Consider the following 16530-nt stretch of genomic DNA (forward strand, 5'->3'; position numbering starts at 1 on the left):
TGATTTTTAGTTGGTAATATACGTAATATATAGGTGTATACCCGTATGTTATTTCACAACAGGACGCCACCGTGCGAACACTACAGATTGCAGTAACTATCCTTTTTTTAATTTGTATCATTTAGAGAGAAATATTACGAAGCAAGTATATACACACGAGTGCACAAATAAAAGTGAGTATTTTTATGAAGTAGTTATTTTTTGAGTTTAAAAAATTAGCTCTTTCTATTTTTTCCATGTCAGAACCGATGCATTTAATAATGTTGTCACTTTGTTTATGAATAAAAAATCGTAAACGCTTACTAGTCACCTTGTTAAATAATAAAATAACACAAACGATAATCATCACACAACCCAGGGCACTTACTGGTCACCTTGTTAATTTATAAAATAACATAAGCGCCAATCGACACACAACCTAGGGCCCTAACTTGTGAATTTTTTAGTTCATAAAATATTACATGCGCCAATTACCACACAAACTGGAGTATTTACTTATCACTTTGCTAATAAATGCAAAGTAACAGAGGCGCCTGTTATCATACTCGTGAAACTGCCTATTTAAATTGGTTATTATTAAAAAGCATCAAATGATTATTTGAACGCTTAAACAGCGCAATCATTAGTAAGTTGTACGCGCGCTTAATAGTCTAATAATAAGCTCTTGCATAGTAAATTAATAAATATTATCAATAATCACAATGGCCAGACAGTGCTTGTGATTTTTCATTTATCAAGAAGGTGACCAGTTGGCGCCCAAGGTTAAGTGGTGATTGGTGCATCTGATTTCTTATTAGTTAACGAAGTGATCACCAATCACCACACAACCCAGGGCATTTACTGGTCACCTTCACTTGGTATGCGGTTTTTTTGTTCTTCAAATTTTTTTGGTCACACTTTTATAAAATAACGTCTGGCAATTTCGTCATTCATTTCTGAATCAGCGAGAAAATTGTTGATTAATGTGCTGTGGTACATTAAATTGAATACCGTAGCTATTGAAATATAAGCCATTGGAAGGTTCATCATCGTATACAGCAACTCAATGCATACCTAGTTGTCTGTGATCATATGACTAGTGCTGTCAGTTTAATCCATACTCATGAAATTTTATGGACTGGGAGCACACTGGTGGTATAAGTTGTAATTTGCGACAAGATCTGTAGGTTTTTTTAAGCTGCCCATAACGTTCGCAAAGTTAAGATTTCAGTTTACGAGTATTTTTTAAAGCACACTGATATTTTTGATGATTTGGTTACGAGTCATGATGCATACGATACACTTTCGATGACAAATTTTTTGTAGATGGACAGTCAATATTGTATTTTAAAATGATTACTTAAAAAAGAGCTATTTTACGTAATTTAAACCACTTTTTGCAACCTCTGACGTAAATTTTTCTTGTACTTCTTCCAATATCAGTCAAAATTCAAAAAATAACTTTTAAAGCTACTAAACTCTCGAAGAAATTGAGACCATGATAATGTCGAAATGACCCAATATCAACGGGTTAGCGTAACAAAGAGTCTTTTAAGACTCAATAGCAAAAGAGAGCCTTTTGAAAATCAAGAGCGAAAAAGAGCCATTTTAGATTTCCGATCAACCAAGATCTTTTTTAAAATCAAAGTCAAGAAAAAGTAGTTTTGAAATCTTGTGCAAGCAAGAGTCTTGTCGAACTCTAAGGCAAAAAAAAACAAGAGTTTTTTTTTTTAAACTTTTCTTTTCTTTGATACTTATTGGGTAATATACGTGGTACATAGGTGTGTACCTGTATGTTATTTCACAACAGAACGCCACCGTGCGAACAGTACAGATTACAGTAACTATCCTTTATTTAATTTAGATCATTCAGAAAAAAATGTTATGAAGTAAGTACAGACACACGAGTGCACAAGTGAGAGTAAGTATTTTTTTGTAGTAGTTAATTTTTGAGTCTCAAAAGTTTGCTTTTTTTTCCTATGTTAGAAGCGTTGCATTTAATAATGCTGTTACTTTGTTAATTAATAAAAAATTACAGGTATTAATGACCACATAACCTGGGGCTTTAACTGGTCACTTTATTATACAAAAAATTAACACAAGCGCAAATCACCACACAACCCAGGGCGCTTACTGGTCATCTTGTTAATTGATAAAATAACACAAGGGCCAATCACCATACAACCTGGGGCGCTAACTTGTGAAGTTGTTAGTTAATGAAATATTATATGCACTTATAACCACATAATTCTGGGCGCTGACTTGTTACCTTGGTAATTAACATAATTATACCACCGCCAAATACCACACAAACGAGGTGCTTAGTCATAACTTTGTTAATAAATGCAAAATAACAAAAGTGCCTGTTATTGTTAGAGTGCCTATTCAAATTATTTATTATTAGAAAGCATCAAATAATTATTTGAGCGCTAATAAAGTGCAATTAGTAGAATGATGTGAGCGCCCTAAATAGTCTAATAATAAGCTCTTGCATAATAAATTAATAAATGATATTAATAACCACAATGGCCAGTCAGTAAATGTAATTTTTGATTAATGAACAAGGTGACCAGTTAGCAACCCAGGTTGTGTGGTAATTAGTGCCTGTAATTTTTTATTAATTAACAAAGTGACCGTTAAGCTTTCCAGGTAGTGTGGTATTTGGCGCTTGCGTAATTTCATTAATTAACAAGGTGAACAGTAAGAACCCCAGATTGTGTGGTGATTGGCGCTTGTGATATTTCATTAATTTACAAGGTGACCAGTTAGCGCCCCACGTTGTGTAGTGATTTGCGCTTGTGTTATTTAATTATATCACAAAGTGACTAATTAGAGCTCAAGATTATGTGGTGATTGTTGCATGTGATTTCGTATGAATAAACAAAGTGACAGCATTATTAAATGCAATGTTTATTAAAAGTTTATAAAAAAAACTCTTTTTTGCATTATAGATAAAAAAAAAAAACTTTTTCTAGCTCAGAAGTCTAAAAAGGCTCTTTTTTGCCTTAGAGTCTGAAAAGACTCTCGCTTGCACGGGTTTCCAAAAATACTCTTTCTTGTCTTCGATTTTAAAAAGGCTCTCGGTTGATCATAAATTTAAAAAGGCTTTTTCTAGCCCTTAATTTTTAAAAAGCCCTCTTTTGCCATTGCATCTGAAAAGACTCTTTGTTACGCTAACCCGACGATATAAGGTTGTTTCGACATCATCATGGTCTCGATTTTTTCGAGGGTAGAGTAGCTTTAAAAACATTTTTTTTAATTTTGAATGATATTAGAAGAAGTACAAGAAAAATTTATGTCAGAGGTTGCAAAAATTGGTCTGATTTATGTGAATTAGCTTTTTGTCAAGTATTAAATTTAAAATACAATATTAACTGTCAATTTTCAAAAGATTGATCATCGAAAGTGTATCGTATGCATCATGAATTATAACCAAATCATCAAAAATATAAGTGGGCTTTAATGAACGCTTGTAAACTAAAATCTTTTTTTTGCGAACGTTATGGACAGCTTAAAAAACCTACAGATCCTGTCGCAAATCACAACTTATACCACCAGTGTACTTCCAGTCCATAAAATTCCATGGGTGTGGACGAAACTGACAGCACTAGTCATATGATTATAGTCAACCAGATATGCATTGGGTTGCTGTATACGATGATGAATCTACCAATGGTTTATATTCCGATAGCTACGGTATGCAATTTTACGTACCGCAGCACATTAATCAACAATTTTCTCGCTGATTCAGAAAAGAATGACAAAATTGCTAGACGTGTTATTTTATAGAGGTGTTGCCAAAAAAATTTGAAAAACTTGGATTTAGGTGGCAGTGGATGTCTGGTAAAATGTTTACAAAAAAATTGCAGTAGAATGTCTTTGATGTACGTGAAATTATGACTATACTTGCAACTTGTAGTCTATGCATTCTTAAATATCTAGTGCCAGATACTAATGTTACATGAATATAAACTCCAAAAGTAAATGTTGTCAGCGTTTTGCGATCCTACTTCTAAACATTTATAGTTCGTAAGATATTTTATATTCAGCGTTTTTCATCCGCACGTAATGCACGATTACATTTTTTTTAATTTAGTAGGTCCGGAATACAAGATATAACTTGATAAGGATTAGAAGGCTGCAGTTTGTCTATTAAGCACAGATTTTAAAGGGATTGTTTTTAAAATTTCAGAGTGGATCGAATCCAAATTGGTGTTCACATACATTGAGAAGTATTTCACGATGGATGACAGCATCTTGCAGGACATCAAAATTTATGGCCCCAACCAGCGTCTTTTATACTATTGGACTTGTAAAGTATTTTAATTCTAGAACACATAGTATTGATTCACATTACTTTTTTATTAATTAAATTTTATCTCGATGTCATGAAAAAAAATTAAAAAAAATTTCGGACTTCTTCTATTGAAGAAATCTATTATTATCATTATTTAAAGAATACCCATAGTGATCGAGAGACAAAAATGATAACTTCTTACGTATTTCAAAAGAGAAGAAGCCATCTCTCCACGCTTGAATTTAGGAGGGGAAGCTAACTCTGACGTGGGTGGTGGAAGTTAGTTGTGACGGGCCAAAGTATTGCAACAACTACCACTGTAAAATCATGATAATACAATAATGTAGCTTGTCATTTATCACAAAAGTTTTGACCTACTTTACTGTCATCTATGATCGGAAAATCGTTAGGGATTACATAAAAATTTAAAGTTCTCCTTTGTACAGTTATATACGCTTTTCCTCTAGTTAAAACTAGATGGGGTGTGATTCCAATATGATTAATAATTTTACTAGTTTTCACTCAAGAGTACTGGTGCAACCAACCTCTCTAAATGAGGTTTGTGGCAGCACCATTATGGGGCGTGATTGTGATAAAGTAATTTCTCTCTTCTTCTCAACCAATTTATTAGTTGTATAACTTGCTTTCCGTGCGTTGTTTCTTTTTTTCAATCCATTTTTATTCTACATTTTATGAGTGTTAGTGATAAAAAAGATTATACTATTATTTTGTTTCGTTTATTTGTATTCAAAAAATGTTTTATTAAATTCTTGACAATTATCACAGTTATATGCAAGTAATGAAAAAATCATTTAATGTATATATATATGTTTATATATATATACATATGTATGTTTATAGATAGTGCCTTATGTAGACTTTACGCGCTTCTACTATTAAAATCAATAACATGGTTGAATTATGTGGACGTCCAGATACTTCCACTGTTGTCCTTATAATTACCCTTATATATATATGACTTGCTGCATTAGTCATCTCTTTATTAGCATACGTGTATGTATGTTCGTGTGTATATCAGTATGTTTATATCTGTCCTATTAGCATTTGTTTAACGCATGCATGTGCAATGAGTTTGCTTTTATTTTTATAGGTACGTGACTGCTGACAGAACAACAAGGGAACCATGTGTACGCCCAGAAACTGAAGTAAGAGAGTGTAATTGACCACGCACAAATAATATCATATACTTCAAGCAAGGGAGTATATAGCGCAGGATTTTTTTTATATGGCCTGTGCATCTATATGGGTCATTTTTTTACAAACTGAACGGATTTTGGTAAAATTTTAATCGTCTCCTTCCTGGTTTGGCTGAAAAATATTTTTTCCAGTTTCTACATTTAAAAAATATGAGATACGTGTCCGAAGAATTTTTTTTCATCGCCTATTTTTGATTTTATAAGTTACAATAAACTTCATAATAGTGATTAGAGACTCACTTTAAACAATGTATAGCCCTGAATCCTTCAGAGCTACAAAATTATCACCAATAGCACTTTTTTAGCTAATGAGTCGAGCTTAAAAAAAAAAAGCAAAAAAAAGTTACACATTACAGTTAACAAATTCATGTTGTCATAAGCAATTTTATTGTTTTAATATATTTTCAAGAACTGCTTCTGAAATTAATCAAATTTACTATGCTAATTATCGAATTCTGCGTCAAATCTTTCGTTAAATTTTTTTTTTCTTGAATATGGAGACTTTTTAATTGTCATTGTTAAAATATTAATTTATGTAGCACGTAATGGTAAGAAGAACTGTTTTTTTAGTATAAGATTATACCTGTACCTCGTATCAGAAAAAGTTGATGGTAAAAGTTGTAAATAAATAAAAGATCTACAACTTTTTATTCAACATTCGTCAGTATAACCTCACAATTTTGTATTATCATGCAAAAAAGTTAGAATTTACCATTTCATCTTTAATTTAGTTTAAATTTAGATTAAAATTTAATCATAAGTGATTCGTTCCCCAATCTTATTTCTTAAATGATGAAAAACGAATTTTCATTAAAAAAAAAAAAATATTAACGACTAGACAAAAAAATAATTATAACAATGCTTAACGTAACATGAACACGTTAACTGTTTTGTGTTATTCAAATTTTTTTATTGCTTCTTTGTTTTTAATTATTTTATAAATGGTCTGCTTTTATATAAAAAAAAGATTTCTTATCTCTTTAATTTTTTGAAATTTTTTTATTTCGCGGGGAAGCCTGCCTACAGTACGATTTATAATTCAAGATGTTACCCACACTATTGCGTACATTCCCCGTACTATAAGTTTGTTGAATTTTTGGATCAGCTGTTCATTTATTTTGGTCTGCTACGAAGACATATTCTGACTTGTTGTAATTTAAAGTTGAATAATTTTCACTATGTAACAACGCCACGGAAAGAAGCACGTATAACGCAAAATACTAGTTATCGATCAGATAGATGTTTTAATTCTTTAAATCTTAATCGTCCAACAACAATTAATTCTGATTTGAGGACAGTAAATCAAAAACAAATTTTGAAACTGGACTTGGAGATTTCGTCAGATGCATTACGAAAAAAAGTCTTTTTTTTTGCTGCCTGAAGTTATCAAAGTTAAAAAAGAAGATACAAAAAAAAGTGTAATGAACTACTAGAATTGGTACTTACAATATTTTCATTATAATTTTGAGTTCAGACATACCTAACCTTTCGTAGAATTGTATGTCTATGTTTTAGTCGGATTTATTTTTGAACCCTCCAAATTAGAATTCTTTAAGTGAATACTCTGATATAAAAGTTGGGAGCAGTGACGATCCATCTGGATTTTCGGGAGATACTTCATCTTTGCATAGTGAATAAGGGGATTTTTTTAAACGAAGGATTAAGCTCCTTAGGATCTTTGCCCATTAAAAACCAAAATCTATCGTCGAAAAAGTATTTGGAAGATAAATCAAAACAAATATCGTCCGCAATTAATAGAAAAATTTTTAATTAGAGCCGAGATGATCAAGATGATCTTGCAACAAATGACGATGAGTGCTCTATAATAAGTGATTTGCAAGAGAGTTTCAATACTTCCGGCCAACCGTGTTTAGAAAATTAAAATTTGGACTATTTTACAATCGTGGTCTTAAAAAAAAATTAACGAAACATTTTCTTCCACAATTCGTCACATAATAGGCATAGCAAAAAATGGTGCTCAAGATAAGGGACTTGTTGGGGATCGAAACCTGAAACAACATCTATCTCTAGATGATAATGTTATCGATACAATTGTTAGCTTGTACCAGTCTGACGACTACAGTTAAAATGTGCCCGGAACGGAGGATTACATTTCGATGAAAGTAGACAGCAAATCAGTATCTATTTCAAAAAGACTAGTATTAAATAATTTGAAAGAATTGTCTGAAATTTTAAAAAGTTTTTAAACAAAATTTGATAGATTAAGGCCGAAATATTGTATTTTAGCAGGTGCTTCTGGTACTAACTTTGTTTGCGTATGTCATGTACATAAAAATGTGAGTTTATTAGTGAGTAGTGCTAATTTTGAATCACTTACTTCCGATTCTGAGCTGCCTTGGATCAATTATAACGATTGCTTACATCGTACGGTATGCGAAAACAAAACAACTAATTGTTATTTGAATTCTTGTAAAAAGTGCCCAGGCGTGACGAATGTTATTAAGAAACTGAAGGAAATTTTTAAAGACAAATGTATTGAAATGGTTACTTACAAGCAATGCATTACGGTTGCAAGAACCTCATTGCAGACCCTAATATCTCCAGTTGATAAATTTTTACAGAAGTTAAGTAAAGGTCACCAAAACTAATGATTTTCCATATTTGGTTAACAAACAAAGGGATTTTTTAAATCAGATGAAATATAAGCTGAGAAAAAACAAGTGTATCGTAATTGGCAACTTCTCAGAAAATTGTGCTTTCTTTATTCAAAATTTGATTCAGGGTATACATTGGAACAACTATCAGGCAAAAGTACATCCATTTTAATTTTTTTATAGAAATGACTTGGATAAATTAAAAATTTCAAGTTTTGTTTGCATTTCTGAATGCCTACATCACGACACTATTGCCATACATCTATATCAAAAGCAGTTGATTGAATTTATTAAAGTAAATTTACGTGAGTTAATAAAATAATAGACATGTCTGACAGTGCGAGTGGACAGTATAAAAATAAAAAGAACTTTCCTTATCTCACTCATCACTTTAAAGACTTGAAAATGGCAGCAGAGTGGCATTTTTTTCCCACTTCATATGAAAAGGGGCCGTGTGACGTAATAGGCATGACTGTAAAAGAACTAGTGGCCAGAGCAAGTCTTCAGAAAATTAACAATTCCATTCAAACGCTATGAGAACTTTTTGATTGGGTCACAGAATCACTGCCAAATATAACTTGTTGTTATCCTACAAATGATGATTACAAAGAAGAAAGGAAATTAGTGTCGGAGAGATTTTTGAGAGCAACAACGATTAAGAAAATGATAAGGAAAATGAAAATGAAAAGGCAAAAGTGATAATAATAATAGGTCTCTCCAAAAAAATAATTATGATAATCGTAAAGAACGAAGATTTCATCCTCATTATTAGAATAAGAATTTTTTGAATCAGTACCAACCAAAGGTTAACTGTTGGCAGCACTATTTAAACGCTTAGGTGTCTCACCCCAATCGTTGTTTAGAGGTAAGCCCTTATAGACAGCGTTCAACCCCTTTATTAAATGTTCAAGCGCAAGTAGTAAACTGAGCAACCAAATCGAAACAGTTGACGTTGGTACGTACCAGGGACTTGGGTAGACAACGAGCCTACAAGCACAAGAATGTAAGTCCCAGAAGAGAAAATTTACTTTATCACAATCACGCTCCAACTTGGTGCTGCCAGAAACCTTATATAGTGTAGTTGGTTGCAACAGTATTCACAAGTGAAGACTAGTAAAATTATTAATCATACTGGAATCACGCCCCATCAAGTTTTAACTAGAGGAACAGCGTATAAGACTGTACAAAGGAGACCTTTAAATTTTTATGTGATCCTTAACGATTTTCTAATCACAAATGGCGGTTTAGTGGGTCAAAACTTTTGTGATAAACGACAAGCTTTATTATAGTATTGTCATAATACTTTGGCCCATCACAACCAACTCCCAGCACCTACGTCGGAGTTAGGTTCTCCTCCAAAATTTAAGCGTGAGGAGATGGCTCACTCTCTTCTGAAATACGAAAGAGGTTATAATTTTTTTTTCCCGATCACTATGGGTATTCTTTAAATAATAATAATAATAGGTCTCTCCAATAGAAAAAGTCCGAAATATTTTTTAATTTTTTTTCATGACATCAAAATATAGTTTGAATATTAAGGATGTAGTGTGCATTAGACTAATTTATTTAAGAATTAAAATTCTTTTTAAGTGCAACAGTATTAAATAATGCTAGATGGAGCCATAAATTTTGATGTTCTGCAAGTTGCTGTCGTCCGTGGTAAAATACTATCACCGTCTGTAAACGCCAATTTGAATTCAATCCACTTCAAAATTTTAAAAGGAATTACTTCAAAATCTGTGCTTAATAGACAAACTACAGCCTCCTAATCGTTATCGAGTAATATTTTATATTCCAGACCAACTACGGTATTTTTTGCCAAATGATTTCTTCAACTCATAATACTTGCAAAAAATCTGTGGAGGTGACTGTTAATACTGTTTTATGCTCGAGTGATCGATTGCTACTGACGCCTCTACCCTATTGTTTTTAAACTCCATTTTTCTGTTCAATTGTATTATCGATACGACGAGCAAGCAGAGACTAATGACTAATCCGACTATTTTATACTAGCCGTATCTCGGAAAAGACAGTGTGAAAAACGTTTGGAAGTGGTAAGTCACGTTTCAGCATGACAAATTTCGTTGACAACACATTCAGGATAACGTTAATTAAAAATAGTATGATCGTGTATTACGTGCGAATAAAAAACGCTAAGTATAAAATATTTTACAGTCTATAAATGTTCAGAGGTTGGATCGCAAAACGCTTACAACGTTTACTTTTGGAGTTAATATTTATGAAACATTAGTATCTGTCACTAGATGTTTAAGAATGCGTCGAATACAATTTACGAGTATATTTATAAATTCACTTATATCAAAAACATTTTTTTGCAACTTTTTTGTAAACATTTTACCAGACATCCACTGTCACCAGATACCAAGTTTTTCAAATTTTCTTGACAGCACCTTCATAAAAAAAGCACGTCTGGCAAATTTGTCATTCTCTTTTAAATCAGCGAGGAAATTGTCAATTAATGTGCTGCAGTACATAAGATTGGATCCCGTAGCTATCGAAATATAAACCATTGGAAGGTGCATCATCATAAATAGCAACCAAATGCATACCTGGTTGTCTGTGATCATATGACTAGTGCTATCAGTTTCGTCCACACTTAGGAAACCTTTTGGGCTAGGAACACACCAGTGGTATAAGTTGTGATTTCTGACAGGATCTGTAGATTTTTTTAAGCTGTCCATAACGATCACAAGAAAAGATTTTAGTTAACAAGCATTCATTAAAGCACACTTATATTTTTGACGATTTGGTTATGATTCATGATATATCCGATACACTTTCGATGATAAATCTTTTAAAGATGGACGGTCAATTTGTATTCTAAATTTGTTAATTGACAAAGAGCTATTTCACGTAAATCATACCACTTTTTGCAATCTCTGACGTGAATTTTTCTTCTACTTCTTCCAATATTATTTGAAATTCAAAAAATTACTTTTACAGCTACTTTACCCTTGATAAAATCGAGACCATGACGATGTCGAAGTGACCTAATTTCATCGGGTTAGTGCAACAAAAAATCTTTTCAGATGCAATAGCAAGAAAGAGCCTTTTTAAAATTGAGAGAGAGAAAGAGCCTTTTTAAATTTATGATCAACCGAGAGCCTTTTAAAATCAAAGGCAAGAAAGGGTATTTTCAGAATTTCGTGCAAGCGAAAGTAGTTTTGAACTTTGCGTCAAGAAAGAGCCTTTTCAGACTTCTGAGCGAGTAAAAGCCTTATTAAACTCTAATGCAAGAAAAAGTTTTTTTTAATATACTTTTTTTTTGCTTTTAAGTGGGTTATATATATATATATATATATATATATATATATATATATATATATATATCTTCCTATATTATATAGTCGTAAGAGTTAGAGCGAGGTTTTGCTCCCCCCGCTCCCCCCACCTCTCCCCGCTCCCCCTAAGCTCCCTCTCAGCTCCCCTCCATTTTTCCTATGTATAATGTAAATATATTAGTCAAGCCTTGTGTATTAACCGTTACAAGTAGTCTAATTTTCAAATATAATTTTATTTGACCATAACAACAAATTTTGTTACAATTATCTTACTTACAATGTTTTTCTTTAATTACATACTCTAAAATGTCTTTTTAGGTGCTCTGCTTTTAGGGGTAAACGCACCATCTACCGTACACCCGTAAATTCACTTTCTTTTGTTACCATGATTGTAAGACAGCTTGATACTAAACATTGACTCAGTATATTTTAAATTGTTGTTTAGGATCTCAAGAGAGCACCGAAATTCTTTTAAGGCGTGGGAGCTTGTTAAAATGATTTTATAATAAAAATAAAAAATTAAGTTAACCGTACATAACTTTTTCCACAATTTTGACAAATATTTTTTTGAACGTTTTTTCCATGACTTTTCAAATGTCTCTGTAAGTGATGATTTTTTTTTTAACTTTTTTTGCATTTAATACTCTTAAAAATTTTTTCAATGTTTCGGCATTCCTTTGTGTGACGCAAATAGTTTTTCTTGTTTAATATTATAATGCTACACAGATCACATACAAAAAATTTTTTTTTGTGAATTTTTTCGTGCGATGATAGACACTCTTGATTTGAAAATTTTAAGTCACATTTATCACACTGATAAAATTTTGCATCCATGATGGTGTATCCGAAAACATGTAACAAAAAACGGATTGCTTATGATTACATAAATCTGGGTACTAGACGGTACTGAAATTTGCTTTTTTGATGGAAGATAAAATTTGCAAGAAAGTATAAGAATAGTAATGAACTATAGAATAGTTTTTTTGTTACTCTAAAATTTTATTCCAAACAATATTTTTAATTTCAAATTGGTTTTCTGATTCAATTGAAATAAAAATTTTTTTTTGGTTTCAACATCTAGACAGTGCAACATATAATTGCCCATTAGAAAATAATGGTTTTTTAAAAAACAACCCTTAGGCATTAAAACTTTGACCTTAAGAATTATTGATAGCCATAGAAAGAGTTAAGATAAATGGAAATCATTTTCTGTACAATATAAATGGTAGTGAAGAAGAATTGTTTGTATTGATTGTTATACTTAGACTAAAGACTTTATTTTCTTTTTTTTTACCTGAGATTATTCCAGCTTCGATGTTGTATGTAAATAATTTTGTAATTCATAATCTTGTACCGCTGCAAAGTCCTTTAGATATGTTTAAGTTTCGTATTAATATAACAATAGCGTTGATTTTTAAATCTAATTCGTGTGAAAAAGACCTTCTTTACTACTATTTAAATATTCTGTAGAGTAATTAGTAAAAATATTATCGTCTAATTTATCTACTTCTTTGTGATTTGCTTTATCAATACTATAGTACGTTACTAATATTCCTACCATATTATTTTTAATTTTCTGTTCCAAAAGTTAGTGTATTTATTGTGAGATGATAATATAGCTTTACTTATAAAAGAATCATCATTATTTAAAATTTAAAAACACGTATCATTTGTTTTCAATGTCTGAGGAATTATAAAAGTTCTAATTTTGTGTTCTCCTATATTTAGTAGCAATGAAGATAATTTTTCATCAATTGAACGTATATTATTTTTTAAATAGAAAATATTAAATAAAGGCCAAAACTTGGAAAATTTTATGGTTTCTCGAACAATAGTAATTTTGCTTCCGTTCTTTACTACTGGGAGAATTTGACGAAAGTCTTTACCTAAAATTATTATTTTATTTTCAAAAGGTTTATTACCACTAGATAAATCTTTTTAAGTCCTATCAGCAATTTCTAACGCTTTTTTTGGTACCATAGAAGCTTTATCCAAAATAATTACTTTTACATTACGTAATTTTTGTTTATCTGGCTCAAACTGGAAGAATGCACTTTCTATAGTGCTTAATTCCAAAAGAAGTCTGAAAGTGGTGTATGTAGTCATTCCCTTTGGAAGCAGAGTAGAAGCAATACCTGTCCAAGCCATTGTAAGAATTTTTTTTAATTGATATGAAATAATAAATAAATCTTTTGTATAGAAAAGTTTTTCCAGATCCGACAGGACCATCGATGAATAAAATTTTTTTTTTAATTTTATTATTTCTTGAAAAATTCAACATTCATCATAATTGAGTTGTAAAAACATTTCATGGAATTTATGTTTACAAAATATTCTTTCATCATCGTCAGTATCAATATTTTTTTTCATCGTTTCTGTTGGTTCTGGTAAACTGAAATCTTTACAAGACATATTTTCAGAATTAAAAATTTCGTTTACATGTAAAAGAGCTTTATTTTGATCATCTTTACAATTTTTAATGAAAAATTTTTTGTATGTGTTCCAAATAATATTACCAAAAAAATTTTCAGACATAATAAACCATGCGAAAAATATTCGTAGTTGAAAAGGCAGCATAACGTTACATGCTTCTTCAAAAATTATATTGTTTTGAAAATCGTGTTCTACTAATCTCATAGTAATAGCTGATATTAGTGAGGAAAAATAAAAAGTGATAGTTAAAAATTTATGTTATTAATTATGATCACTATACATTCATTACATATATAAATTTTAAGTAAGAATTAATATAATTCGGGTATTTTTCCATACTTCGTAAATCTAATTTGCAACTACGGGGGTTGGTGAGCAGAGCGCGCAGGGGGCATATATAGTTATAAGAGCTTAGAAATATCTATTGACACATACAGGATAGCGGGCTCATTTAAAAAAGGGAGCCACTAAAAGAAATAATAAAGCTCACCAACAAAAATTCAAGGGCACATCTCTCTGTCTATATAAATTTTACTACTTTTCTTTAAAATTAGCAGCTTGTTCTTTATATTTCTTTAAAATCAGACCAGTAATCATATTCCAGCGTAGAAAATTTATTTCCGAGTATTTTCGAAAAATGTGATAGTCTTTGAAATTCTGTAAAATATACTTCAACATATTATTTTTATACTAACAATTAATTTTATCATTTATTAAGGCCTTAAAAATTATTAATACAAACCCTATTTTGAAAAAATTACACTTATAACACAATAAAAGTGGGGGTAGCCACGCGGAGCACGCAGGGGAGCGGAGCCTCACTAGTATATATATATATATATATATACTAGTGGGGCTTACGCCCCCCTGCGCGCACTGCGCTAACCTCCCAACTTCCAAATATTTTATAAAAAATACATTTTTACAATTTGTGTGTATTTATTCATATTTATTCTTAACTTTTTCAGTTAGACAGTAAAGTTATTGTTGGAAAATGATATATGTTGGAATACGATAAATTTGAAGTCACCACGTCAAATTTTTAGTGGGAATTTATGATTCCTGATACATCAAGTTATCTTGAAACATTCAAGTTATTATCTGAAATAAAAAAAAACACGTAAATTTTTAATAAAATCCAATATTCTATTCATGTTAATTAATGATATTAAATCTACATTAAAATAGGAAAATCAAACGAATGGAATGAAGAAATAGTAGATAAAATTAGTAGTTATGTTGATGCTAGATATGTTAGTCCAATTGAAGCAGCTTGGAGACTTTAAGAATATCTAATTTGTGGTAGAAGTCATACAGTTGTCAATCTAGCTGTTCATCTTAAAAATAAACAAAAACTTATATTTGAAGAAAATGATATCAAAAATGTAATGAAAAATTATCAACCACCCCTTACAGCTTAGTTTGCATTAAATGAGGTAGATGATTTTGCAAAATCACTAAAGTATGTTAAAGTTTCAGAACATTACATTTTTGACAATAAACTTAAAATTTGAAAAAAAAGGAAAGTTACACTGAAAAATATTGCTATAGGTAGATTAAACATAGTATCTCCAAAAAATCATGAAGGCTTTTTTTTAAACTAATTTTAAATAATTTACATAAGGCTACATCGTTTAAAGACGTTAAAAAACATAATAGAATAACATATAAAACTTTCAGGGATACTGCAGTTGCAATGGGTTTAATAGAACGTTATTCTGAAGTCAACAATAGTTTTAAAAAAGCCATTACAATTATGTTTCCATACCAGTTGAGACAATTTTTTGCTTGGTTTTTGATTTTAGAAAATATTAGAGGAGATAAAATAAGGAATGAATATAAAAAATATTTTACGGAAGACTTCAATAATGATAATAATAATTGTGCTCTTCTACATATTAATCAAATTTTGGTATCAGAAGGTAAATCATGTGAGTCTTTTAGTTTACCGACACCAATCATTAGCAACTATATAAATAATTGCAATATTGAGGAAATATCTTTCAGTAAACAAATGTTCGATGTAATGTACACAAATTAAAATGAAGATTGAAGAAAAATTTTTAAAACTATTTGTGAACAAGATGAAACAGTATATTTCATAGATGGTCCTAGTGGATCCGGAGAAACCTACTTCCATAAGACACTCATTTATTACTTTATTTCTAGAGGTAAAATTGTTTTGTCAATGGCTTGGACAGGAATTGCATCTGTATTACTACCAAAAGATATGACCAGTCATAGAACTTTTCGTTTACCTCTAGATTTAGATAATATTGAAAGTGTATTTTTAGAATTTAAAACTGAAAAAAAAAAAAATTAAAGGAAGTTGATTTAATAATATGGGACGAGGCTTCTGTGATTTTGAAAAAAGCTCTAGAAATCGTTAATAGAACGTTGAGAGACTTGTGTAATACAAAACTTTGCTTTCTTGATAAATTAATAGTATTAGGAGGAGATTTTCGACAAATCCTTCCAGTTATAAAAAACGGTAATAGAACTATAATAATAAAAGAAACTATTAAATCATCATTTTTATGGAACTTCTTCAAAATTTTAAGATTACAAAATAATATCCGTTCTAGTAATAACGAATTTTCAAAATTATTGTTAAGAATTGGAGATGGGGACATAGAAATATTAAACATTTCTAAATCCTGGATAACAGATGATGTCTGTACCAAAAT

Source organism: Copidosoma floridanum, unplaced genomic scaffold, assembly GCF_036245765.1.
Source record: "Copidosoma floridanum isolate Cflo_tuat_1 unplaced genomic scaffold, Cflo_Japanese_pri ptg000021l, whole genome shotgun sequence".
Taxonomy (NCBI): Eukaryota; Metazoa; Arthropoda; class Insecta; order Hymenoptera; family Encyrtidae; genus Copidosoma; species Copidosoma floridanum.